This window comes from Apostichopus japonicus, chromosome 15, assembly GCF_037975245.1.
Source record: "Apostichopus japonicus isolate 1M-3 chromosome 15, ASM3797524v1, whole genome shotgun sequence".
Lineage (NCBI taxonomy): Eukaryota > Metazoa > Echinodermata > Holothuroidea > Aspidochirotida > Stichopodidae > Apostichopus > Apostichopus japonicus.
Window position 1 is genome coordinate 7,572,191 of NC_092575.1, and position 23,871 is coordinate 7,596,061.

The 23,871-nt window shown below is 42.9% G+C and overlaps 40 non-coding genes across 40 annotated transcripts; all 40 read right to left on the minus strand.

Annotated features, from left to right (window-relative positions):
- Window positions 1-179: 179 nt before the first annotated feature.
- Window positions 180-251, minus strand: Trnag-ucc (transfer RNA glycine (anticodon UCC)). The gene has a single exon. It is a non-coding gene; the product is annotated as a tRNA-Gly (tRNA).
- Window positions 252-337: 86 nt separating this feature from the next.
- Window positions 338-409, minus strand: Trnag-ucc (transfer RNA glycine (anticodon UCC)). The gene has a single exon. It is a non-coding gene; the product is annotated as a tRNA-Gly (tRNA).
- A 1,008-nt stretch (window positions 410-1,417) lies between these two features.
- On the minus strand, window positions 1,418-1,489 carry Trnag-ucc (transfer RNA glycine (anticodon UCC)). The gene has a single exon. It is a non-coding gene; the product is annotated as a tRNA-Gly (tRNA).
- Window positions 1,490-1,733: 244 nt separating this feature from the next.
- Window positions 1,734-1,805, minus strand: Trnag-ucc (transfer RNA glycine (anticodon UCC)). The gene has a single exon. It is a non-coding gene; the product is annotated as a tRNA-Gly (tRNA).
- A 402-nt stretch (window positions 1,806-2,207) lies between these two features.
- Window positions 2,208-2,279, minus strand: Trnag-ucc (transfer RNA glycine (anticodon UCC)). Its single transcript has one exon. It is a non-coding gene; the product is annotated as a tRNA-Gly (tRNA).
- A 229-nt stretch (window positions 2,280-2,508) lies between these two features.
- Trnag-ucc (transfer RNA glycine (anticodon UCC)) lies at window positions 2,509-2,580 on the minus strand. Its single transcript has one exon. It is a non-coding gene; the product is annotated as a tRNA-Gly (tRNA).
- A 545-nt stretch (window positions 2,581-3,125) lies between these two features.
- Window positions 3,126-3,197, minus strand: Trnag-ucc (transfer RNA glycine (anticodon UCC)). Its single transcript has one exon. It is a non-coding gene; the product is annotated as a tRNA-Gly (tRNA).
- Window positions 3,198-6,075: 2,878 nt separating this feature from the next.
- On the minus strand, window positions 6,076-6,147 carry Trnag-ucc (transfer RNA glycine (anticodon UCC)). The gene has a single exon. It is a non-coding gene; the product is annotated as a tRNA-Gly (tRNA).
- A 387-nt stretch (window positions 6,148-6,534) lies between these two features.
- Window positions 6,535-6,606, minus strand: Trnag-ucc (transfer RNA glycine (anticodon UCC)). The gene has a single exon. It is a non-coding gene; the product is annotated as a tRNA-Gly (tRNA).
- A 245-nt stretch (window positions 6,607-6,851) lies between these two features.
- Trnag-ucc (transfer RNA glycine (anticodon UCC)) lies at window positions 6,852-6,923 on the minus strand. The gene has a single exon. It is a non-coding gene; the product is annotated as a tRNA-Gly (tRNA).
- A 402-nt stretch (window positions 6,924-7,325) lies between these two features.
- Trnag-ucc (transfer RNA glycine (anticodon UCC)) lies at window positions 7,326-7,397 on the minus strand. The gene has a single exon. It is a non-coding gene; the product is annotated as a tRNA-Gly (tRNA).
- Window positions 7,398-7,957: 560 nt separating this feature from the next.
- Window positions 7,958-8,029, minus strand: Trnag-ucc (transfer RNA glycine (anticodon UCC)). Its single transcript has one exon. It is a non-coding gene; the product is annotated as a tRNA-Gly (tRNA).
- A 229-nt stretch (window positions 8,030-8,258) lies between these two features.
- On the minus strand, window positions 8,259-8,330 carry Trnag-ucc (transfer RNA glycine (anticodon UCC)). Its single transcript has one exon. It is a non-coding gene; the product is annotated as a tRNA-Gly (tRNA).
- Window positions 8,331-9,350: 1,020 nt separating this feature from the next.
- On the minus strand, window positions 9,351-9,422 carry Trnag-ucc (transfer RNA glycine (anticodon UCC)). The gene has a single exon. It is a non-coding gene; the product is annotated as a tRNA-Gly (tRNA).
- Window positions 9,423-10,442: 1,020 nt separating this feature from the next.
- Window positions 10,443-10,514, minus strand: Trnag-ucc (transfer RNA glycine (anticodon UCC)). The gene has a single exon. It is a non-coding gene; the product is annotated as a tRNA-Gly (tRNA).
- Window positions 10,515-10,743: 229 nt separating this feature from the next.
- On the minus strand, window positions 10,744-10,815 carry Trnag-ucc (transfer RNA glycine (anticodon UCC)). Its single transcript has one exon. It is a non-coding gene; the product is annotated as a tRNA-Gly (tRNA).
- A 1,020-nt stretch (window positions 10,816-11,835) lies between these two features.
- Window positions 11,836-11,907, minus strand: Trnag-ucc (transfer RNA glycine (anticodon UCC)). Its single transcript has one exon. It is a non-coding gene; the product is annotated as a tRNA-Gly (tRNA).
- Window positions 11,908-12,312: 405 nt separating this feature from the next.
- Window positions 12,313-12,384, minus strand: Trnag-ucc (transfer RNA glycine (anticodon UCC)). The gene has a single exon. It is a non-coding gene; the product is annotated as a tRNA-Gly (tRNA).
- A 229-nt stretch (window positions 12,385-12,613) lies between these two features.
- Window positions 12,614-12,685, minus strand: Trnag-ucc (transfer RNA glycine (anticodon UCC)). Its single transcript has one exon. It is a non-coding gene; the product is annotated as a tRNA-Gly (tRNA).
- A 562-nt stretch (window positions 12,686-13,247) lies between these two features.
- Trnaa-ugc (transfer RNA alanine (anticodon UGC)) lies at window positions 13,248-13,319 on the minus strand. The gene has a single exon. It is a non-coding gene; the product is annotated as a tRNA-Ala (tRNA).
- Window positions 13,320-13,706: 387 nt separating this feature from the next.
- On the minus strand, window positions 13,707-13,778 carry Trnag-ucc (transfer RNA glycine (anticodon UCC)). The gene has a single exon. It is a non-coding gene; the product is annotated as a tRNA-Gly (tRNA).
- An 87-nt stretch (window positions 13,779-13,865) lies between these two features.
- On the minus strand, window positions 13,866-13,937 carry Trnag-ucc (transfer RNA glycine (anticodon UCC)). Its single transcript has one exon. It is a non-coding gene; the product is annotated as a tRNA-Gly (tRNA).
- Window positions 13,938-14,166: 229 nt separating this feature from the next.
- Trnap-ugg (transfer RNA proline (anticodon UGG)) lies at window positions 14,167-14,305 on the minus strand. The gene is made up of 2 exons: window positions 14,269-14,305; window positions 14,167-14,201 (listed from the first exon to the last, which is right to left on the minus strand). It is a non-coding gene; the product is annotated as a tRNA-Pro (tRNA).
- Window positions 14,306-14,866: 561 nt separating this feature from the next.
- On the minus strand, window positions 14,867-14,938 carry Trnaa-ugc (transfer RNA alanine (anticodon UGC)). Its single transcript has one exon. It is a non-coding gene; the product is annotated as a tRNA-Ala (tRNA).
- A 387-nt stretch (window positions 14,939-15,325) lies between these two features.
- Trnag-ucc (transfer RNA glycine (anticodon UCC)) lies at window positions 15,326-15,397 on the minus strand. The gene has a single exon. It is a non-coding gene; the product is annotated as a tRNA-Gly (tRNA).
- Window positions 15,398-15,961: 564 nt separating this feature from the next.
- Window positions 15,962-16,033, minus strand: Trnag-ucc (transfer RNA glycine (anticodon UCC)). Its single transcript has one exon. It is a non-coding gene; the product is annotated as a tRNA-Gly (tRNA).
- A 229-nt stretch (window positions 16,034-16,262) lies between these two features.
- Window positions 16,263-16,334, minus strand: Trnag-ucc (transfer RNA glycine (anticodon UCC)). Its single transcript has one exon. It is a non-coding gene; the product is annotated as a tRNA-Gly (tRNA).
- Window positions 16,335-16,563: 229 nt separating this feature from the next.
- On the minus strand, window positions 16,564-16,635 carry Trnag-ucc (transfer RNA glycine (anticodon UCC)). Its single transcript has one exon. It is a non-coding gene; the product is annotated as a tRNA-Gly (tRNA).
- Window positions 16,636-17,655: 1,020 nt separating this feature from the next.
- Trnag-ucc (transfer RNA glycine (anticodon UCC)) lies at window positions 17,656-17,727 on the minus strand. The gene has a single exon. It is a non-coding gene; the product is annotated as a tRNA-Gly (tRNA).
- A 405-nt stretch (window positions 17,728-18,132) lies between these two features.
- On the minus strand, window positions 18,133-18,204 carry Trnag-ucc (transfer RNA glycine (anticodon UCC)). Its single transcript has one exon. It is a non-coding gene; the product is annotated as a tRNA-Gly (tRNA).
- Window positions 18,205-18,290: 86 nt separating this feature from the next.
- Trnag-ucc (transfer RNA glycine (anticodon UCC)) lies at window positions 18,291-18,362 on the minus strand. The gene has a single exon. It is a non-coding gene; the product is annotated as a tRNA-Gly (tRNA).
- A 547-nt stretch (window positions 18,363-18,909) lies between these two features.
- Window positions 18,910-18,981, minus strand: Trnag-ucc (transfer RNA glycine (anticodon UCC)). Its single transcript has one exon. It is a non-coding gene; the product is annotated as a tRNA-Gly (tRNA).
- Window positions 18,982-19,858: 877 nt separating this feature from the next.
- On the minus strand, window positions 19,859-19,930 carry Trnag-ucc (transfer RNA glycine (anticodon UCC)). Its single transcript has one exon. It is a non-coding gene; the product is annotated as a tRNA-Gly (tRNA).
- A 560-nt stretch (window positions 19,931-20,490) lies between these two features.
- Trnag-ucc (transfer RNA glycine (anticodon UCC)) lies at window positions 20,491-20,562 on the minus strand. Its single transcript has one exon. It is a non-coding gene; the product is annotated as a tRNA-Gly (tRNA).
- Window positions 20,563-20,967: 405 nt separating this feature from the next.
- Trnag-ucc (transfer RNA glycine (anticodon UCC)) lies at window positions 20,968-21,039 on the minus strand. The gene has a single exon. It is a non-coding gene; the product is annotated as a tRNA-Gly (tRNA).
- Window positions 21,040-21,125: 86 nt separating this feature from the next.
- Trnag-ucc (transfer RNA glycine (anticodon UCC)) lies at window positions 21,126-21,197 on the minus strand. The gene has a single exon. It is a non-coding gene; the product is annotated as a tRNA-Gly (tRNA).
- Window positions 21,198-21,744: 547 nt separating this feature from the next.
- Trnag-ucc (transfer RNA glycine (anticodon UCC)) lies at window positions 21,745-21,816 on the minus strand. The gene has a single exon. It is a non-coding gene; the product is annotated as a tRNA-Gly (tRNA).
- Window positions 21,817-23,326: 1,510 nt separating this feature from the next.
- Trnag-ucc (transfer RNA glycine (anticodon UCC)) lies at window positions 23,327-23,398 on the minus strand. The gene has a single exon. It is a non-coding gene; the product is annotated as a tRNA-Gly (tRNA).
- Window positions 23,399-23,484: 86 nt separating this feature from the next.
- Trnag-ucc (transfer RNA glycine (anticodon UCC)) lies at window positions 23,485-23,556 on the minus strand. Its single transcript has one exon. It is a non-coding gene; the product is annotated as a tRNA-Gly (tRNA).
- Window positions 23,557-23,785: 229 nt separating this feature from the next.
- On the minus strand, window positions 23,786-23,857 carry Trnag-ucc (transfer RNA glycine (anticodon UCC)). Its single transcript has one exon. It is a non-coding gene; the product is annotated as a tRNA-Gly (tRNA).
- Between the last annotated feature and the right edge of the window lie 14 nt (window positions 23,858-23,871).

The window sequence follows — 23,871 nt, forward strand, 5'->3', positions numbered from 1 at the left end:
CCACTGACAAACTACAACAAACGTGAATACGTCGTAGAGATTTAACCCTATTTACAAACAATAGAAAGAACTACTATATTATAAACCTTTCTCGCATATGTTGCGTAAACAGAATAGCTATATTCCTGTTTGTGACGGCGCTACCAACTCAAACTTGTCATTAAAAAAATAAACAAATTTGCGTTGGCCGGGAATTGAACCCGGGCCTAATGCTTGGAAGGCATCAATGCTAACCACTACACCACCAACGCTGCTTCATTGAATTGCAGAACATTTGGTGAAAGTTCTATCGATATTTTCCTTTCCATAGCGAATACTCTCCTGCATTAAAAAAATGTGCGTTGGCCGGGAATTGAACCCGGGCCTAATGCTTGGAAGGCATCAATGCTAACCACTACACCACCAACGCTGCTTAATTGAATTGCAGAACACTTGGTAAAAGTTCTATCGATATATTTTCCTTTTCATAGAGAACACGTTCTTGCAATAAAAAAATGTGCGTTGGCCGGGAATTGAAGCCGGGCCTAATGCTTGGAAGGCATCAATGCTAACCACTACACCACCAACGCTACTTCATTGAATTGCGGAAAACTTGGTCAAAGTTCTATCGATATTTTCCTTTTCGTAGAGAACACCTTCCTGCATTAAAAAAAAATGTGCGTTGGAACCCGGGCCTAATGCTTGGAAGGCATCTATGCTAACCACTACACCACCAAAGCTGCTTAATTGAATTGCGGAACACTTGGTCAAAGTTCTATCGATATTTTCCTTTTCGTAGAGAACACCTTCCTGCATCAAAAAAATTGTGCGTTGGCCGGTAATAGACCCCGGGCCTAATGCTTGGAAGGAATCAATGCTAACCACTACACCACCAACAATGAATTGCGGAACACTTGGTTGAAGTTCTATCGATATTTTCCTTTACGTAGAGAACACTTTCCTGCATCAAAAAAATTGTGCGTTGGCCGGGAACTGAACCCGGAAGGCATCAATGCTAACCACTACACCACCAACGCTGCATAATTGAATTGCAGAACACTTGGTCAAAGTTCCATCGATATTTTCCTTTCGTAGAGAATACTTTCCTGCATTAAAAAATGTGCATTGGCCGTGAATGGAACCCGGGTTTTATGCTTGGAAGGCATCAATGCTAACCACTACACCACCAACGCTGCATAATTGAATTGCAGAACACTTGGTCAAAGTTCTATCGATATTTTCCTTTTCGTAGCGAATACTCTCCTGCATTAAAAAAGTGTGCGTTGGCCGGGAATTGAACCCGGGCCTAATGCTTGGAAGGCATCAATGCTAACCACTACACCAACAAGGCTGCTTCATTGAATTGCAGAACACTTGGGTAAAGTTCTATCGATATTTTCCTTTTCGTAGAGAACACTTTCCTGCATTAAAAAAAATGTGCGTTGGCCGGGAATTGAACCCGGGCCTAATGCTTGGAAGGCATCAATGCTAACCACTACACCACCAACGCTGCTTAATTGAATTGCGGAACACTTGGTCAAAGTTCTATCGATATTTTCCTTTTCGTAGAGAACACTTTCCTGCATTAAAAAAAATGTGCGTTGGCCGGGAATTGAACCCGGCCTAATGCTTGGAAGGCATCAATGCTAATCACCACACCACCAACGCTGCTTTATTGAATTGCGGAACACTTGGTCAAAGTTCTATCGATATTTTCCTTTTCGTAGCGAATGCTCTCCTGCATTAAAAAAGTGTGCGTTGGCCGGGAATTGAACCCGGGCCTAATGCTTGGAAGGCATCAATGCTAACCACTACACCACCAACGCTGCTTCTTTGTATTGCAGAACACTTGGGTAAAGTTCTATCGATATTTTCCTTTTCGTAGAGAACACTTTCCTGCATAAAAAAAAATGTGCGTTGGCAGGGAATTGAACCCGGCCTAATGCTTGGAAGGCATCAATGCTAATCACCACACCACCAACGCTGCTTTATTGAATTGCGGAACACTTGGTCAAAGTTCTATCGATATTTTCCTTTTCGTAGCGAATGCTCTCCTGCATTAAAAAAGTGTGCGTTGGCCGGGAATTGAACCCGGGCCTAATGCTTGGAAGGCATCAATGCTAACCACTACACCATTAAGGCTGCATCATTGAATTGCAGAAAACTTGGGTAAAGTTTTTTAGATATTTTACTTTTCGTAGCGAATGCTCTCCTGCATTAAAAAAGTGTGCGTTGGCCGGGAATTGAACCCGGGCCTAATGCTTGGAAGGCATCAATGCTAACCACTACACCACCAACGCTGCTTCATTGAATTGCAGAACACTTGGTCAAAGTTCTATCGATATTTTCCTTTTCGTAGCGAATACTCTCCTGCATTAAAAAAGTGTGCGTTGGCCGGGAATTGAACCCGGGCCTAATGCTTGGAAGGCATCAATGCTAACCACTACACCAACAAGGCTGCTTCATTGAATTGCAGAACACTTGGGTAAAGTTATTTCGTAGAGAACACTTTCCCGCATTAAAAAAATGTGCGTTGGCCGGGAATTGAACCCGGGCCTAATGCTTGGAAGGCATCAATGCTAACCACTACACCACCAACGCTGCTTCTTTGTATTGCAAAACACTTGGTCAAAGTTCTATCGATATTTTCCTTTTCGTAGCGAATGCTCTCCTGCATTAAAAAAGTGTGCGTTGGCCGGGAATTGAACCCGGGCCTAATGCTTGGAAGGCATCAATGCTAACCACTACACCATTAAGGCTGCATCATTGAACTGAAGAAAACTTGGGTAAAGTTTTTTAGATATTTTACTTTTCGTAGAGAACACTTTCCTGCATTAAAAAAGTGTGCGTTGGCCGGGAATTGAACCCGGGCCTAATGCTTGGAAGGCATCAATGCTAACCACTACACCAACAAGGCTGCTTCATTGAATTGCAGAACACTTGGGTAAAGTTATTTCGTAGAGAACACTTTCCTGCATTAAAAAAATGTGCGTTGGCCGGGAATTGAACCCGGGCCTAATGCTTTGAAGGCATCAATGCTAACCACCACACCACCAACGCTGCTTTATTGAATTGCGGAACACTTGGTCAAAGTTCTATCGATATTTTCCTTTTCGTAGCGAATACTTTCCTGCATTAAAAAAGTGTGCGTTGGCCGGGAATTGAACCCGGGCCTAATGCTTGGAAGGCATCAATGCTAACCACTACACCACCAACGCTGCTTCTTTGTATTGCAAAACACTTGGGTAAAGTTCTATCGATATTTTCCTTTTGGTAGAGAACACTTTCCTGCATTAAAAAAAAATGTGCGTTGGCCGGGAATTGAACCCGGGCCTAATGCTTGGAAGGCATCAATGCTAATCACCACACCACCAACGCTGCTTTATTGAATTGCGGAACACTTGGTCAAAGTTCTATCGATATTTTCCTTTTCGTAGCGAATGCTCTCCTGCATTAAAAAAGTGTGCGTTGGCCGGGAATTGAACCCGGGCCTAATGCTTGGAAGGCATCAATGCTAACCACTACACCATTAAGGCTGCATCATTGAACTGAAGAAAACTTGGGTAAAGTTTTTTAGATATTTTACTTTTCGTAGAGAACACTTTCCTGCATTAAAAAAGTGTGCGTTGGCCGGGAATTGAACCCGGGCCTAATGCTTGGAAGGCATCAATGCTAACCACTACACCAACAAGGCTGCTTCATTGAATTGCAGAACACTTGGGTAAAGTTATTTCGTAGAGAACACTTTCCTGCATTAAAAAAATGTGCGTTGGCCGGGAATTGAACCCGGGCCTAATGCTTGGAAGGCATCAATGCTAACCACCACACCACCAACGCTGCTTTATTGAATTGCGGAACACTTGGTCAAAGTTCTATCGATATTTTCCTTTTCGTAGCGAATACTTTCCTGCATTAAAAAAGTGTGCGTTGGCCGGGAATTGAACCCGGGCCTAATGCTTGGAAGGCATCAATGCTTTTTTTTTTTCTCTTTTATTGAAAGATGAACCCACTGGCTCACCCATATTCAAACAGTAATGACAGTAGTATACAACGATTTAAAAGTAGAGTAAAAAAATATGAGGCTATATAACAAGTTCAATGAACATAGAATTAATAGTATGACATAGAGTAAATACGACATTGAACCAGGATTACTGAAAATGTAACTAACGCAGAAATGAGAACAAACGAAGACTATACAAATAATACTAAAAAAGAATAATTTCCAGTCGAGGCTAATAGAAGATGCCTTGAGTCAAAAAACAAACGCTGTCAACTGTCGAAGTTGTAGCTAAAATCGTTCTCGGTTCTGTATCTAATTACAACATTTTCTTGCCCGAACATATCAAAGAAAAACTGGGTACGATGCATCTTTTTATAAACCTGGAAAATAGTGTTCAGTTTCTTTTTAAGTGAAACATGAAAAAGAGTCAATAAGTTGACGCTGTAGTTATTAATTGTGTCGTTACTAGTACATACTTGAGAACATCTATAGCTCCATATTGTATTTTTGTACAAGTTAAAGATGTAGTCGATTAAAGTTCCCTCGAGTTTCTTACGGTTAAGCCCGGTCCCAAGCAGAGTAACAATTCGCCACTGTCTTAGGTCGTTGGCCTTATAAACTTTTCCCAGTTTAGTAACGATGAAATTCCACATGGTATTTACCTTAACACAATCGATAAACAGGTGGCTTAATGACTCGCTGGCTGTTCTACATAAAACACAGCTAGGTGAGTCGATGATAGAAAATTTATAAAGCTTCTCATTGGTATACAAGATATTATGCATAACTTTGAAATCAAGATCTGCATCATGAAACATTTTAGGAAATCTATAAATATTTGACCATCTATTTTCAAAGTCGGTATCTGGAAAAGTAGTATTCCAGTAACCTTCACCTTTAGGAATGGTAGTGTTAACAGAACGGAGCAGTTTAGAGGCAATTTGACATGTAATGCCAGATGCATCGATGAGTTTGCTCCCATTCATGAAATGAATGCCGCAATTAGGGTCAGGTTGAGACGACACAATGACATCGGATGAATAAATGGCTTCCAGCCATTCGGATGGGAAGGCTTTAATTAGGTTGGAGATTACATCTTGTACCTCTTTCACACTAAGTGTATTATCAGGATTTGCCAATGCAATGCATTCATAAACGGCTTCGGCCGGGAGGTGTGTTGGTATAATCTCGTACATAAGATCACCCACCCGTATAATGCCACCATCAATGAAATTTCTATTGAAAAAGGTTTTGTCCTGATCGTCGCAAATCAGTGGGTTTTGGAATTAGGGTTGTAATAAAATTTCCTTCCTCGTAATGGGCCGGCAAAATTGCCCTTGTGTAATTCTCTTCCAGGCAAGCAAAATTTCCCTGTAGTAGGGGTATAGATTACGCAATGATTTGCAATTCGGAACAATTTGGAAGATATATGTGCCTAGAAGCATATTTTCGTAATGGTTTAGGTTATATAACATAATGTGGCTAAGCTTTTGACTTATAGTACCTTTAATAAGTTTACTGACAGTTTTGATTCTGAGAGAGTCTCGAAGAATTTCAAGGTCGCAAAGCTTGAGGCCCCCTTGTTGTACTGGGAGCAACAGTGTCCCGTACTTAATCAGTGGTTTTTTACCGTTCCAAAGGAATTCGATAACACTAAGGCATCAATGCTAACCACTACACCACCAACGCTGCTTCTTTGTATTGCAAAACACTTGGGTAAAGTTCTATCGATATTTTCCTTTTGGTAGAGAACACTTTCCTGCATTAAAAAAAATGTGCGTTGGCCGGGAATTGAACCCGGGCCTAATGCTTGGAAGGCATCAATGCTAATCACCACACCACCAACGCTGCTTTATTGAATTGCGGAACACTTGGTCAAAGTTCTATCGATATTTTCCTTTTCGTAGCGAATGCTCTCCTGCATTAAAAAAGTGTGCGTTGGGGGGGAATTGAACCCGGGCCTAATGCTTGGAAGGCATCAATGCTAACCACTACACCACCAAGGCTGCTTCATTGAATTGCAGAAAACTTGGGTAAAGTTTTTTAGATATTTTACTTTTCGTAGAGAACACTTTCCTGCATTAAAAAAAATGTGCGTTGGCCGGGAATTGAACCCGGGCCTAATGCTTGGAAGGCATCAATGCTAACCACTACACCACCAACGCTGCTTCATTGAATTGCAGAACACTTGGTCAAAGTTCTATCGATATTTTCCTTTTCGTAGCGAATACTCTCCTGCATTAAAAAAGTGTGCGTTGGCCGGGAATTGAACCCGGGCCTAATGCTTGGAAGGCATCAATGCTAACCACTACACCAACAAGGCTGCTTCATTGAATTGCAGAACACTTGGGTAAAGTTATTTCGTAGAGAACACTTTCCCGGATTAAAAAAATGTGCGTTGGCCGGGAATTGAACCCGGGCCTAATGCTTGGAAGGCATCAATGCTAACCACCACACCACCAACGCTGCTTTATTGAATTGCGGAACACTTGGTCAAAGTTCTATCGATATTTTCCTTTTCGTAGCGAATACTTTCCTGCATTAAAAAAGTGTGCGTTGGCCGGGAATTGAACCCGGGCATAATGCTTGGAAGGCATCAATGCTAACCACTACACCACCAACGCTGCTTAATTGAATTGCGGAACACTTGGTCAAAGTTCTATCGATATTTTCCTTTTCGTAGAGAACACTTTCCTGCATTAAAAAAAATGTGCGTTGGCCGGGAATTGAACCCGGCCTAATGCTTGGAAGGCATCAATGCTAATCACCACACCACCAACGCTGCTTTATTGAATTGCGGAACACTTGGTCAAAGTTCTATCGATATTTTCCTTTTCGTAGCGAATGCTCTCCTGCATTAAAAAAAGTGTGCGTTGGCCGGGAATTGAACCCGGGCCTAATGCTTGGAAGGCATCAATGCTAACCACTACACCACCAACGCTGCTTCTTTGTATTGCAGAACACTTGGGTAAAGTTCTATCGATATTTTCCTTTTCGTAGAGAACACTTTCCTGCATTAAAAAAAATGTGCGTTGGCAGGGAATTGAACCCGGCCTAATGCTTGGAAGGCATCAATGCTAATCACCACACCACCAACGCTGCTTTATTGAATTGCGGAACACTTGGTCAAAGTTCTATCGATATTTTCCTTTTCGTAGAGAACACTGTCCTGCATTAAAAAAAATGTGCGTTGGCCGGGAATTGAACCCGGCCTAATGCTTGGAAGGCATCAATGCTAATCACCACACCACCAACGCTGCTTTATTGAATTGCGGAACACTTGGTCAAAGTTCTATCGATATTTTCCTTTTCGTAGCGAATGCTCTCCTGCATTAAAAAAGTGTGCGTTGGCCGGGAATTGAACCCGGGCCTAATGCTTGGAAGGCATCAATGCTAACCACTACACCACCAACGCTGCTTCTTTGTATTGCAGAACACTTGGGTAAAGTTCTATCGATATTTTCCTTTTCGTAGAGAACACTTTCCTGCATTAAAAAAAATGTGCGTTGGCAGGGAATTGAACCCGGCCTAATGCTTGGAAGGCATCAATGCTAACCACCACACCACCAACGCTGCTTTATTGAATTGCGGAACACTTGGTCAAAGTTCTATCGATATTTTCCTTTTCGTAGCGAATGCTCTCCTGCATTAAAAAAGTGTGCGTTGGCCGGGAATTGAACCCGGGCCTAATGCTTGGAAGGCATCAATGCTAACCACTACACCATTAAGGCTGCATCATTGAACTGAAGAAAACTTGGGTAAAGTTTTTTAGATATTTTACTTTTCGTAGAGAACACTTTCCTGCATTAAAAAAGTGTGCGTTGGCCGGGAATTGAACCCGGGCCTAATGCTTGGAAGGCATCAATGCTAACCACTACACCACCAACCCTGCTTATTTGAATTGCGGAACACTTGGTCAAAGTTCTATCGATATTTTCCTTTTCGTAGAGAACACTTTCCTGCATTAAAAAAATGTGCGTTGGCCGGGAATTGAACCCGGGCCTAATGCTTGGAAGGCATCAATGCTAACCACTACACCACCAACGCTGCTTCATTGAATTGCAGAACACTTGGTCAAAGTTCTATCGATATTTTCCTTTTCGTAGCGAATACTCTCCTGCATTAAAAAAGTGTGCGTTGGCCGGGAATTGAACCCGGGCCTAATGCTTGGAAGGCATCAATGCTAACCACTACACCAACAAGGCTGCTTCATTGAATTGCAGAACACTTGGGTAAAGTTATTTCGTAGAGAACACTTTCCCGCATTAAAAAAATGTGCGTTGGCCGGGAATTGAACCCGGGCCTAATGCTTGGAAGGCATCAATGCTAACCACTACACCACCAACGCTGCTTCTTTGTATTGCAAAACACTTGGTCAAAGTTCTATCGATATTTTCCTTTTCGTAGCGAATGCTCTCCTGCATTAAAAAAGTGTGCGTTGGCCGGGAATTGAACCCGGGCCTAATGCTTGGAAGGCATCAATGCTAACCACTACACCATTAAGGCTGCATCATTGAACTGAAGAAAACTTGGGTAAAGTTTTTTAGATATTTTACTTTTCGTAGAGAACACTTTCCTGCATTAAAAAAGTGTGCGTTGGCCGGGAATTGAACCCGGGCCTAATGCTTGGAAGGCATCAATGCTAACCACTACACCAACAAGGCTGCTTCATTGAATTGCAGAACACTTGGGTAAAGTTATTTCGTAGAGAACACTTTCCTGCATTAAAAAAATGTGCGTTGGCCGGGAATTGAACCCGGGCCTAATGCTTGGAAGGCATCAATGCTAACCACCACACCACCAACGCTGCTTTATTGAATTGCGGAACACTTGGTCAAAGTTCTATCGATATTTTCCTTTTCGTAGCGAATACTTTCCTGCATTAAAAAAGTGTGCGTTGGCCGGGAATTGAACCCGGCCTAATGCTTGGAAGGCATCAATGCTAACCACTACACCACCAACGCTGCTTCTTTGTATTGCAAAACACTTGGGTAAAGTTCTATCGATATTTTCCTTTTGGTAGAGAACACTTTCCTGCATTAAAAAAAATGTGCGTTGGCCGGGAATTGAACCCGGGCCTAATGCTTGGAAGGCATCAATGCTAATCACCACACCACCAACGCTGCTTTATTGAATTGCGGAACACTTGGTCAAAGTTCTATCGATATTTTCCTTTTCGTAGCGAATGCTCTCCTGCATTAAAAAAGTGTGCGTTGGCCGGGAATTGAACCCGGGCCTAATGCTTGGAAGGCATCAATGCTAACCACTACACCACCAAGGCTGCTTCATTGAATTGCAGAAAACTTGGGTAAAGTTTTTTAGATATTTTACTTTTCGTAGAGAACACTTTCCTGCATTAAAAAAAATGTGCGTTGGCCGGGAATTGAACCCGGGCCTAATGCTTGGAAGGCATCAATGCTAACCACTACACCACCAACGCTGCTTCATTGAATTGCAGAACACTTGGTCAAAGTTCTATCGATATTTTCCTTTTCGTAGCGAATACTCTCCTGCATTAAAAAAGTGTGCGTTGGACGGGAATTGAACCCGGGCCTAATGCTTGGAAGGCATCAATGCTAACCACTACACCAACAAGGCTGCTTCATTGAATTGCAGAACACTTGGGTAAAGTTTTTTAGATATTTTACTTTTCGTAGAGAACACTTTCCTGCATTAAAAAAGTGTGCGTTGGCCGGGAATTGAACCCGGGCCTAATGCTTGGAAGGCATCAATGCTAACCACTACACCAACAAGGCTGCTTCATTGAATTGCAGAACACTTGGGTAAAGTTATTTCGTAGAGAACACTTTCCTGCATTAAAAAAATGTGCGTTGGCCGGGAATTGAACCCGGGCCTAATGCTTGGAAGGCATCAATGCTAACCACCACACCACCAACGCTGCTTTATTGAATTGCGGAACACTTGGTCAAAGTTCTATCGATATTTTCCTTTTCGTAGCGAATACTTTCCTGCATTAAAAAAGTGTGCGTTGGCCGGGAATTGAACCCGGCCTAATGCTTGGAAGGCATCAATGCTAACCACTACACCACCAACGCTGCTTCTTTGTATTGCAAAACACTTGGGTAAAGTTCTATCGATATTTTCCTTTTGGTAGAGAACACTTTCCTGCATTAAAAAAAATGTGCGTTGGCCGGGAATTGAACCCGGGCCTAATGCTTGGAAGGCATCAATGCTAATCACCACACCACCAACGCTGCTTTATTGAATTGCGGAACACTTGGTCAAAGTTCTATCGATATTTTCCTTTTCGTAGCGAATGCTCTCCTGCATTAAAAAAGTGTGCGTTGGCCGGGAATTGAACCCGGGCCTAATGCTTGGAAGGCATCAATGCTAACCACTACACCACCAAGGCTGCTTCATTGAATTGCAGAAAACTTGGGTAAAGTTTTTTAGATATTTTACTTTTCGTAGAGAACACTTTCCTGCATTAAAAAAAATGTGCGTTGGCCGGGAATTGAACCCGGGCCTAATGCTTGGAAGGCATCAATGCTAACCACTACACCACCAACGCTGCTTCATTGAATTGCAGAACACTTGGTCAAAGTTCTATCGATATTTTCCTTTTCGTAGCGAATACTCTCCTGCATTAAAAAAGTGTGCGTTGGACGGGAATTGAACCCGGGCCTAATGCTTGGAAGGCATCAATGCTAACCACTACACCAACAAGGCTGCTTCATTGAATTGCAGAACACTTGGGTAAAGTTATTTCGTAGAGAACACTTTCCCGCATTAAAAAAATGTGCGTTGGCCGGGAATTGAACCCGGGCCTAATGCTTGGAAGGCATCAATGCTAACCACTACACCACCAACGCTGCTTCTTTGTATTGCAAAACACTTGGTCAAAGTTCTATCGATATTTTCCTTTTCGTAGCGAATGCTCTCCTGCATTAAAAAAGTGTGCGTTGGCCGGGAATTGAACCCGGGCCTAATGCTTGGAAGGCATCAATGCTAACCACTACACCATTAAGGCTGCATCATTGAACTGAAGAAAACTTGGGTAAAGTTTTTTAGATATTTTACTTTTCGTAGAGAACACTTTCCTGCATTAAAAAAAATGTGCGTTGGCCGGGAATTGAACCCGGGCCTAATGCTTGGAAGGCATCAATGCTAACCACCACACCACCAACGCTGCTTAATTGAATTGCGGAACACTTGGTCAAAGTTCTATCGATATTTTCCTTTTCGTAGAGAACACTTTCCTGCATTAAAAAAAGTGTGCGTTGGCCGGGAATTGAACCCGGCCTAATGCTTGGAAGGCATCAATGCTAATCACCACACCACCAACGCTGCTTTATTCAATTGCGGAACACTTGGTCAAAGTTCTATCGATATTTTCCTTTTCGTAGCGAATGCTCTCCTGCATTAAAAAAGTGTGCGTTGGCCGGGAATTGAACCCGGGCCTAATGCTTGGAAGGCATCAATGCTAACCACTACACCATTAAGGCTGCATCATTGAACTGAAGAAAACTTGGGTAAAGTTTTTTAGATATTTTACTTTTCGTAGAGAACACTTTCCTGCATTAAAAAAGTGTGCGTTGGCCGGGAATTGAACGCGGGCCTAATGCTTGGAAGGCATCAATGCTAACCACTACACCAACAAGGCTGCTTCATTGAATTGCAGAACACTTGGGTAAAGTTATTTCGGAGAGAACACTTTCCTGCATTAAAAAAATGTGCGTTGGCCGGGAATTGAACCCGGGCCTAATGCTTGGAAGGCATCAATGCTAACCACCACACCACCAACGCTGCTTTATTGAATTGCGGAACACTTTGTCAAAGTTCTATCGATATTTTCCTTTTCGTAGCGAATACTTTCCTGCATTAAAAAAGTGTGCGTTGGCCGGGAATTGAACCCGGGCCTAATGCTTGGAAGGCATCAATGCTAACCACTACACCACCAACGCTGCTTCTTTGTATTGCAGAACACTTGGGTAAAGTTCTATCGATATTTTCCTTTTGGTAGAGAACACTTTCCTGCATTAAAAAAAATGTGCGTTGGCCGGGAATTGAACCCGGGCCTAATGCTTGGAAGGCATCAATGCTAATCACCACACCACCAACGCTGCTTTATTGAATTGCGGAACACTTGGTCAAAGTTCTATCGATATTTTCCTTTTCGTAGCGAATGCTCTCCTGCATTAAAAAAAGTGTGCGTTGGCCGGGAATTGAACCCGGGCCTAATGCTTGGAAGGCATCAATGCTAACCACTACACCACCAAGGCTGCTTCATTGAATTGCAGAACACTTGGGTGAAGTTTTTTAGATATTTTACTTTTCGTAGAGAACACTTTCCTGCATTAAAAAAAATGTGCGTTGGCCGGGAATTGAACCCGGGCCTAATGCTTGGAAGGCATCAATGCTAACCACTACACCACCAACGCTGCTTCATTGAATTGCAGAACACTTGGTCAAAGTTCTATCGATATTTTCCTTTTCGTAGCGAATACTCTCCTGCATTAAAAAAGTGTGCGTTGGCCGGGAATTGAACCCGGGCCTAATGCTTGGAAGGCATCAATGCTAACCACTACACCAACAAGGCTGCTTCATTGAATTGCAGAACACTTGGGTAAAGTTATTTCGTAGAGAACACTTTCCCGCATTAAAAAAATGTGCGTTGGCCGGGAATTGAACCCGGGCCTAATGCTTGGAAGGCATCAATGCTAACCACTACACCACCAACGCTGCTTCTTTGTATTGCAAAACACTTGGTCAAAGTTCTATCGATATTTTCCTTTTCGTAGCGAATGCTCTCCTGCATTAAAAAAGTGTGCGTTGGCCGGGAATTGAACCCGGGCCTAATGCTTGGAAGGCATCAATGCTAACCACTACACCATTAAGGCTGCATCATTGAACTGAAGAAAACTTGGGTAAAGTTTTTTAGATATTTTACTTTTCGTAGAGAACACTTTCCTGCATTAAAAAAAATGTGCGTTGGCCGGGAATTGAACCCGGGCCTAATGCTTGGAAGGCATCAATGCTAACCACCACACCACCAACGCTGCTTAATTGAATTGCGGAACACTTGGTCAAAGTTCTATCGATATTTTCCTTTTCGTAGAGAACACTTTCCTGCATTAAAAAAAAGTGTGCGTTGGCCGGGAATTGAACCCGGCCTAATGCTTGGAAGGCATCAATGCTAATCACCACACCACCAACGCTGCTTTATTGAATTGCGGAACACTTGGTCAAAGTTCTATCGATATTTTCCTTTTCGTAGCGAATGCTCTCCTGCATTAAAAAAGTGTGCGTTGGCCGGGAATTGAACCCGGGCCTAATGCTTGCAAGGCATCAATGCTAACCACTACACCATTAAGGCTGCATCATTGAACTGAAGAAAACTTGGGTAAAGTTTTTTAGATATTTTACTTTTCGTAGAGAACACTTTCCTGCATTAAAAAAGTGTGCGTTGGCCGGGAATTGAACCCGGGCCTAATGCTTGGAAGGCATCAATGCTAACCACTACACCAACAAGGCTGCTTCATTGAATTGCAGAACACTTGGGTAAAGTTATTTCGTAGAGAACACTTTCCTGCATTAAAAAAATGTGCGTTGGCCGGGAATTGAACCCGGGCCTAATGCTTGGAAGGCATCAATGCTAACCACCACACCACCAACGCTGCTTTATTGAATTGCGGAACACTTGGTCAAAGTTCTATCGATATTTTCCTTTTCGTAGCGAATACTTTCCTGCATTAAAAAAGTGTGCGTTGGCCGGGAATTGAACCCGGGCCTAATGCTTGGAAGGCATCAATGCTAACCACTACACCACCAACGCTGCTTCTTTGTATTGCAAAACACTTGGGTAAAGTTCTATCGATATTTTCCTTTTGGTAGAGAACACTTTCCTGCATTAAAAAAAATGTGCGTTGGCCGGGAATTGAACCCGGGCCTAATGCTTGGAAGGCATCAATGCTAACCACTACACCACCAACGCTGCTTCATTGAATTGCAGATCACTTGGTCAAAGTTCTATCGATATTTTCCTTTTCGTAGCGAATACTCTCCTGCATTAAAAAAGTGTGCGTTGGACGGGAATTGAACCCGGGCCTAATGCTTGGAAGGCATCAATGCTAACCACTACACCAACAAGGCTGCTTCATTGAATTGCAGAACACTTGGGTAAAGTTATTTCGTAGAGAACACTTTCCCGCATTAAAAAAATGTGCGTTGGCCGGGAATTGAACCCGGGCCTAATGCTTGGAAGGCATCAATGCTTTTTTTTTTTTTTTTTTTCTCTTTTATTGAAAGATGAACCCACTGGTACACCCAAGGCATCAATGCTAACCACTACACCACCAACGCTGCTTCTTTGTATTGCAAAACACTTGGTCAAAGTTCTATCGATATTTTCCTTTTCGTAGCGAATGCTCTCCTGCATTAAAAAAGTGTGCGTTGGCCGGGAATTGAACCCGGGCCTAATGCTTGGAAGGCATCAATGCTAACCACTACACCATTAAGGCTGCATCATTGAACTGAAGAAAACTTGGGTAAAGTTTTTTAGATAATTTACTTTTCGTAGAGAACACTTTCCTGCATTAAAAAAAATGTGCGTTGGCCGGGAATTGAACCCGGGCCTAATGCTTGGAAGGCATCAATGCTAACCACCACACCACCAACGCTGCTTAATTGAATTGCGGAACACTTGGTCAAAGTTCTATCGATATTTTCCTTTTCGTAGAGAACACTTTCCTGCATTAAAAAAAGTGTGCGTTGGCCGGGAATTGAACCCGGCCTAATGCTTGGAAGGCATCAATGCTAATCACCACACCACCAACGCTGCTTTATTCAATTGCGGAACACTTGGTCAAAGTTCTATCGATATTTTCCTTTTCGTAGCGAATGCTCTCCTGCATTAAAAAAGTGTGCGTTGGCCGGGAATTGAACCCGGGCCTAATGCTTGCAAGGCATCAATGCTAACCACTACACCATTAAGGCTGCATCATTGAACTGAAGAAAACTTGGGTAAAGTTTTTTAGATATTTTACTTTTCGTAGAGAACACTTTCCTGCATTAAAAAAGTGTGCGTTGGCCGGGAATTGAACCCGGGCCTAATGCTTGGAAGGCATCAATGCTAACCACTACACCAACAAGGCTGCTTCTTTGAATTGCAGAACACTTGGGTAAAGTTATTTCGTAGAGAACACTTTCCTGCATTAAAAAAATGTGCGTTGGCCGGGAATTGAACCCGGGCCTAATGCTTGGAAGGCATCAATGCTAACCACCACACCACCAACGCTGCTTTATTGAATTGCGGAACACTTTGTCAAAGTTCTGTCGATATTTTCCTTTTCGTAGCGAATACTTTCCTGCATTAAAAAAGTGTGCGTTGGCCGGGAATTGAACCCGGGCCTAATGCTTGGAAGGCATCAATGCTAACCACTACACCACCAACGCTGCTTCTTTGTATTGCAAAACACTTGGGTAAAGTTCTATCGATATTTTCCTTTTGGTAGAGAACACTTTCCTGCATTAAAAAAAATGTGCGTTGGCCGGGAATTGAACCCGGGCCTAATGCTTGGAAGGCATCAATGCTAATCACCACACCACCAACGCTGCTTTATTGAATTGCGGAACACTTGGTCAAAGTTCTATCGATATTTTCCTTTTCGTAGCGAATGCTCTCCTGCATTAAAAAAAGTGTGCGTTGGCCGGGAATTGAACCCGGGCCTAATGCTTGGAAGGCATCAATGCTAACCACTACACCACCAAGGCTGCTTCATTGAATTGCAGAACACTTGGGTGAAGTTTTTTAGATATTTTACTTTTCGTAGAGAACACTTTCCTGCATTAAAAAAAATGTGCGTTGGCCGGGAATTGAAGCCGGGCCTAATGCTTGGAATGCATCAATGCTAACCACTACACCACCAAGGCTGCTTCATTGAATTGCAGAACACTTGGGTAAAGTTTTTTAGATATTTTACTTTTCGTAGAGAACACTTTCCTGCATTAAAAAAAATGTGCGTTGGCCGGGAATTGAACCCGGGCCTAATGCTTGGAAGGCATCAATGCTAACCACTACACCACCAACGCTGCTTCATTGAATTGCAGAACACTTGGTCAAAGTTCTATCGATATTTTCCTTTTCGTAGCGAATACTCTCCTGCATTAAAAAAGTGTGCGTTGGCCGGGAATTGAACCCGGGCCTAATGCTTGGAAGGCATCAATGCTAACCACTACACCAACAAGGCTGCTTCATTGAATTGCAGAACACTTGGGTAAAGTTATTTCGTAGAGAACACTTTCCCGCATTAAAAAAATGTGCGTTGGCCGGGAATTGAACCCGGGCCTAATGCTTGGAAGGCATCAATGCTAACCACTACACCACCAACGCTGCTTCTTTGTATTGCAAAACACTTGGTCAAAGTTCTATCGATATTTTCCTTTTCGTAGCGAATACTCTCCTGCATTAAAAAAGTGTGCGTTGGCCGGGAATTGAACCCGGGCCTAATGCTTGGAAGGCATCAATGCTAACCACTACACCAACAAGGCTGCTTCATTGAATTACAGAACACTTGTGTAAAGTTATTTCGTAGAGAACACTTTCCCGCATTAAAAAAATGTGCGTTGGCCGGGAATTGAACCCGGGCCTAATGCTTGGAAGGCATCAATGCTAACCACTACACCACCAACGCTGCTTCTTTGTATTGCAAAACACTTGGTCAAAGTTCTATCGATATTTTCCTTTTCGTAGCGAATGCTCTCCTGCATTAAAAAAGTGTGCGTTGGCCGGGAATTGAACCCGGGCCTAATGCTTGGAAGGCATCAATGCTAACCACTACACCATTAAGGCTGCATCATTGAACTGAAGAAAACTTGGGTAAAGTTTTTTAGATATTTTACTTTTCGTAGAGAACACTTTCCTGCATTAAAAAAATGTGCGTTGGCCGGGAATTGAACCCGGGCCTAATGCTTGGAAGGCATCAATGCTAACCACCACACCACCAACGCTGCTTAATTGAATTGCGGAACACTTGGTCAAAGTTCTATCGATATTTTCCTTTTCGTAGAGAACACTTTCCTGCATTAAAAAAAAGTGTGCGTTGGCCGGGAATTGAACCCGGCCTAATGCTTGGAAGGCATCAATGCTAATCACCACACCACCAACGCTGCTTTATTGAATTGCGGAACACTTGGTCAAAGTTCTATCGATATTTTCCTTTTCGTAGCGAATGCTCTCCTGCATTAAAAAAGTGTGCGTTGGCCGGGAATTGAACCCGGGCCTAATGCTTGGAAGGCATCAATGCTAACCACTACACCATTAAGGCTGCATCATTGAACTGAAGAAAACTTGGGTAAAGTTTTTTAGATATTTTACTTTTCGTAGAGAACACTTTCCTGCATTAAAAAAGTGTGCGTTGGCCGGGAATTGAACCCGGGCCTAATGCTTGGAAGGCATCAATGCTAACCACTACACCAACAAGGCTGCTTCATTGAATTGCAGAACACTTGGGTAAAGTTATTTCGTAGAGAACACTTTCCTGCATTAAAAAAATGTGCGTTGGCCGGGAATTGAACCCGGGCCTAATGCTTGGAAGGCATCAATGCTAACCACCACACCACCAACGCTGCTTTATTGAATTGCGGAACACTTGGTCAAAGTTCTATCGATATTTTCCTTTTCGTAGCGAATACTTTCCTGCATTAAAAAAGTGTGCGTTGGCCGGGAATTGAACCCGGGCCTAATGCTTGGAAGGCATCAATGCTAACCACTACACCACCAACGCTGCTTCTTTGTATTGCAAAACACTTGGGTAAAGTTCTATCGATATTTTCCTTTTGGTAGAGAACACTTTCCTGCATTAAAAAAAATGTGCGTTGGCCGGGAATTGAACCCGGGCCTAATGCTTGGAAGGCATCAATGCTAATCACCACACCACCAACGCTGCTTTATTGAATTGCGGAACACTTGGTCAAAGTTCTATCGATATTTTCCTTTTCGTAGCGAATGCTCTCCTGCATTAAAAAAAGTGTGCGTTGGCCGGGAATTGAACCCGGGCCTAATGCTTGGAAGGCATCAATGCTAACCACTACACCACCAAGGCTGCTTCATTGAATTGCAGAACACTTGGGTAAAGTTTTTTAGATATTTTACTTTTCGTAGAGAACACTTTCCTGCATTAAAAAAAATGTGCGTTGGCCGGGAATTGAACCCGGGCCTAATGCTTGGAAGGCATCAATGCTAACCACTACACCACCAACGCTGCTTCATTGAATTGCAGAACACTTGGTCAAAGTTCTATCGATATTTTCCTTTTCGTAGCGAATACTTTCCTGCATTAAAAAAGTGTGCGTTGGCCGGGAATTGAACCCGGGCCTAATGCTTGGAAGGCATCAATGCTAACCACTACACCACCAACGCTGCTTCTTTGTATTGCAAAACACTTGGGTAAAGTTCTATCGATATTTTCCTTTTGGTAGAGAACACTTTCCTGCATTAAAAAAAATGTGTGTTGGCCGGGAATTGAACCCGGGCCTAATGCTTGGAAGGCATCAATGCTAATCACCACACCACCAACGCTGCTTTATTGAATTGCGGAACACTTGGTCAAAGTTCTATCGATATTTTCCTTTTCGTAGCGAATGCTCTCCTGCATTAAAAAAGTGTGCGTTGGCCGGGAATTGAACCCGGGCCTAATGCTTGGAAGGCATCAATGCTAACCACTACACCACCAAGGCTGCTTCATTGAATTGCAGAACACTTGGGTAAAGTTTTTTAGATATTTTACTTTTCGTAGAGAACACTTTCCTGCATTAAAAAAAATGTGCGTTGGCCGGGAATTGAACCCGGGCCTAATGCTTGGAAGGCATCAATGCTAACCACTACACCAACAAGGCTGCTTCATTGAATTGCAGAACACTTGGGTAAAGTTATTTCGTAGAGAACACTTTCCCGCATTAAAAAAATGTGCGTTGGCCGGGAATTGAACCCGGGCCTAATGCTTGGAAGGCATCAATGCTAACCACTACACCACCAACGCTGCTTCTTTGTATTGCAAAACACTTGGTCAAAGTTCTATCGATATTTTCCTTTTCGTAGCGAATGCTCTCCTGCATTAAAAAAGTGTGCGTTGGCCGGGAATTGAACCCGGGCCTAATGCTTGGAAGGCATCAATGCTAACCACTACACCATTAAGGCTGCATCATTGAACTGAAGAAAACTTGGGTAAAGTTTTTTAGATATTTTACTTTTCGTAGAGAACACTTTCCTGCATTAAAAAAAAGTGTGCGTTGGCCGGGAATTGAACCCGGCCTAATGCTTGGAAGGCATCAATGCTAATCACCACACCACCAACGCTGCTTTATTGAATTGCGGAACACTTGGTCAAAGTTCTATCGATATTTTCCTTTTCGTAGCGAATGCTCTCCTGCATTAAAAAAGTGTGCGTTGGCCGGGAATTGAACCCGGGCCTAATGCTTGGAAGGCATCAATGCTAACCACTACACCATTAAGGCTGCATCATTGAACTGAAGAAAACTTGGGTAAAGTTTTTTAGATATTTTACTTTTCGTAGAGAACACTTTCCTGCATTAAAAAAGTGTGCGTTGGCCGGGAATTGAACCCGGGCCTAATGCTTGGAAGGCATCAATGCTAACCACCACACCACCAACGCTGCTTAATTGAATTGCGGAACACTTGGTCAAAGTTCTATCGATATTTTCCTTTTCGTAGAGAACACTTTCCTGCATTAAAAAAAATGTGCGTTGGCCGAGAATTGAACCCGGCCTAATGCTTGGAAGGCATCAATGCTAATCACCACACCACCAACGCTGCTTTATTGAATTGCGGAACACTTGGTCAAAGTTCTATCGATATTTTCCTTTTCGTAGCGAATGCTCTCCTGCATTAAAAAAGTGTGCGTTGGCCGGGAATTGAACCCGGGCCTAATGCTTGGAAGGCATCAATGCTAACCACTACACCACCAACGTTGCTTCTTTGTATTGCAGAACACTTGGGTAAAGTTCTTTCGATATTTTCCTTTTCGTAGAGAACACTTTCCTGCATTAAAAAAAATGTGCGTTGGCCGGGAATTGAACCCGGCCTAATGCTTGGAAGGCATCAATGCTAATCACCACACCACCAACGCTGCTTTATTGAATTGCGGAACACTTGGTCAAAGTTCTATCGATATTTTCCTTTTCGTAGCGAATGCTCTCCTGCATTAAAAAAGTGTGCGTTGGCCGGGAATTGAACCCGGGCCTAATGCTTGGAAGGCATCAATGCTAACCACTACACCATTAAGGCTGCATCATTGAACTGAAGAAAAGTTGGGTAAAGTTTTTTAGATATTTTACTTTTCGTAGAGAACACTTTCCTGCATTAAAAAAATGTGCGTTGGCCGGGAATTGAACCCGGGCCTAATGCTTGGAAGGCATCAATGCTAACCACCACACCACCAACGCTGCTTTATTGAATTGCGGAACACTTGGTCAAAGTTCTATCGATATTTTCCTTTTCGTAGCGAATACTTTCCTGCATTAAAAAAGTGTGCGTTGGCCGGGAATTGAACCCGGGCCTAATGCTTGGAAGGCATCAATGCTAACCACTACACCACCAACGCTGCTTCTTTGTATTGCAAAACACTTGGGTAAAGTTCTATCGATATTTTCCTTTTGGTAGAGAACACTTTCCTGCATTAAAAAAAATGTGCGTTGGCCGGGAATTGAACCCGGGCCTAATGCTTGGAAGGCATCAATGCTAATCACCACACCACCAACGCTGCTTTATTGAATTGCGGAACACTTGGTCAAAGTTCTATCGATATTTTCCTTTTCGTAGCGAATGCTCTCTTGCATTAAAAAAAGTGTGCGTTGGCCGGGAATTGAACCCGGGCCTAATGCTTGGAAGGCATCAATGCTAACCACTACACCACCAAGGCTGCTTCATTGAATTGCAGAACACTTGGGTAAAGTTTTTTAGATATTTTACTTTTCGTAGAGAACACTTTCCTGCATTAAAAAAAATGTGCGTTGGCCGGGAATTGAACCCGGGCCTAATGCTTGGAAGGCATCAATGCTAACCACTACACCACCAACGCTGCTTCATTGAATTGCAGAACACTTGGTCAAAGTTCTATCGATATTTTCCTTTTCGTAGCGAATACTTTCCTGCATTAAAAAAGTGTGCGTTGGCCGGGAATTGAACCCGGGCCTAATGCTTGGAAGGCATCAATGCTAACCACTACACCACCAACGCTGCTTCTTTGTATTGCAAAACACTTGGGTAAAGTTCTATCGATATTTTCCTTTTGGTAGAGAACACTTTCCTGCATTAAAAAAAATGTGCGTTGGCCGGGAATTGAACCCGGGCCTAATGCTTGGAAGGCATCAATGCTAATCACCACACCACCAACGCTGCTTTATTGAATTGCGGAACACTTGGTCAAAGTTCTATCGATATTTTCCTTTTCGTAGCGAATGCTCTCCTGCATTAAAAAAGTGTGCGTTGGCCGGGAATTGAACCCGGGCCTAATGCTTGGAAGGCATCAATGCTAACCACTACACCACCAAGGCTGCTTCATTGAATTGCAGAACACTTGGGTAAAGTTTTTTAGATATTTTACTTTTCGTAGAGAACACTTTCCTGCATTAAAAAAAATGTGCGTTGGCCGGGAATTGAACCCGGGCCTAATGCTTGGAAGGCATCAATGCTAACCACTACACCAACAAGGCTGCTTCATTGAATTGCAGAACACTTGGGTAAAGTTATTTCGTAGAGAACACTTTCCCGCATTAAAAAAATGTGCGTTGGCCGGGAATTGAACCCGGGCCTAATGCTTGGAAGGCATCAATGCTAACCACTACACCACCAACGCTGCTTCTTTGTATTGCAAAACACTTGGTCAAAGTTCTATCGATATTTTCCTTTTCGTAGCGAATGCTCTCCTGCATTAAAAAAGTGTGCGTTGGCCGGGAATTGAACCCGGGCCTAATGCTTGGAAGGCATCAATGCTAACCACTACACCATTAAGGCTGCATCATTGAACTGAAGAAAACTTGGGTAAAGTTTTTTAGATATTTTACTTTTCGTAGAGAACACTTTCCTGCATTAAAAAAAATGTGCGTTGGCCGGGAATTGAACCCGGGCCTAATGCTTGGAAGGCATCAATGCTAACCACCACACCACCAACGCTGCTTAATTGAATTGCGGAACACTTGGTCAAAGTTCTATCGATATTTTCCTTTTCGTAGAGAACACTTTCCTGCATTAAAAAAAAGTGTGCGTTGGCCGGGAATTGAACCCGGCCTAATGCTTGGAAGGCATCAATGCTAATCACCACACCACCAACGCTGCTTTATTGAATTGCGGAACACTTGGTCAAAGTTCTATCGATATTTTCCTTTTCGTAGCGAATGCTCTCCTGCATTAAAAAAGTGTGCGTTGGCCGGGAATTGAACCCGGGCCTAATGCTTGGAAGGCATCAATGCTAACCACTACACCATTAAGGCTGCATCATTGAACTGAAGAAAACTTGGGTAAAGTTTTTTAGATATTTTACTTTTCGTAGAGAACACTTTCCTGCATTAAAAAAGTGTGCGTTGGCCGGGAATTGAACCCGGGCCTAATGCTTGGAAGGCATCAATGCTAACCACCACACCACCAACGCTGCTTAATTGAATTGCGGAACACTTGGTCAAAGTTCTATCGATATTTTCCTTTTCGTAGAGAACACTTTCCTGCATTAAAAAAAATGTGCGTTGGCCGAGAATTGAACCCGGCCTAATGCTTGGAAGGCATCAATGCTAATCACCACACCACCAACGCTGCTTTATTGAATTGCGGAACACTTGGTCAAAGTTCTATCGATATTTTCCTTTTCGTAGCGAATGCTCTCCTGCATTAAAAAAGTGTGCGTTGGCCGGGAATTGAACCCGGGCCTAATGCTTGGAAGGCATCAATGCTAACCACTACACCACCAACGTTGCTTCTTTGTATTGCAGAACACTTGGGTAAAGTTCTTTCGATATTTTCCTTTTCGTAGAGAACACTTTCCTGCATTAAAAAAAATGTGCGTTGGCCGGGAATTGAACCCGGCCTAATGCTTGGAAGGCATCAATGCTAATCACCACACCACCAACGCTGCTTTATTGAATTGCGGAACACTTGGTCAAAGTTCTATCGATATTTTCCTTTTCGTAGCGAATGCTCTCCTGCATTAAAAAAGTGTGCGTTGGCCGGGAATTGAACCCGGGCCTAATGCTTGGAAGGCATCAATGCTAACCACTACACCATTAAGGCTGCATCATTGAACTGAAGAAAAGTTGGGTAAAGTTTTTTAGATATTTTACTTTTCGTAGAGAACACTTTCCTGCATTAAAAAATTGTGCGTTGGCCGGGAATTGAACCCGGGCCTAATGCTTGGAAGGCATCAATGCTAACCACTACACCACCAACGCTGCTTCATTGAATTGCGGAACACTTGGTCAAAGTTCTATCGATATTTTCCTTTTCGTAGAGAACACTTTCCTGCATTAAAAAAATGTGCGTTGGCCGGGAATTGAACCCGGGCCTAATGCTTGGAAGGCATCAATGCTAACCACTACACCACCAACGCTGCTTCATTGAATTGCAGAACACTTGGTCAAAGTTCTATCGATATTTTCCTTTTCGTAGCGAATACTCTCCTGCATTAAAAAAGTGTGCGTTGGCCGGGAATTGAACCCGGGCCTAATGCTTGGAAGGCATCAATGCTAACCACTACACCAACAAGGCTGCTTCATTGAATTGCAGAACACTTGGGTAAAGTTATTTCGTAGAGAACACTTTACCGCATTAAAAAAATGTGCGTTGGCCGGGAATTGAACCCGGGCCTAATGCTTGGAAGGCATCAATGCTAACCACTACACCACCAACGCTGCTTCTTTGTATT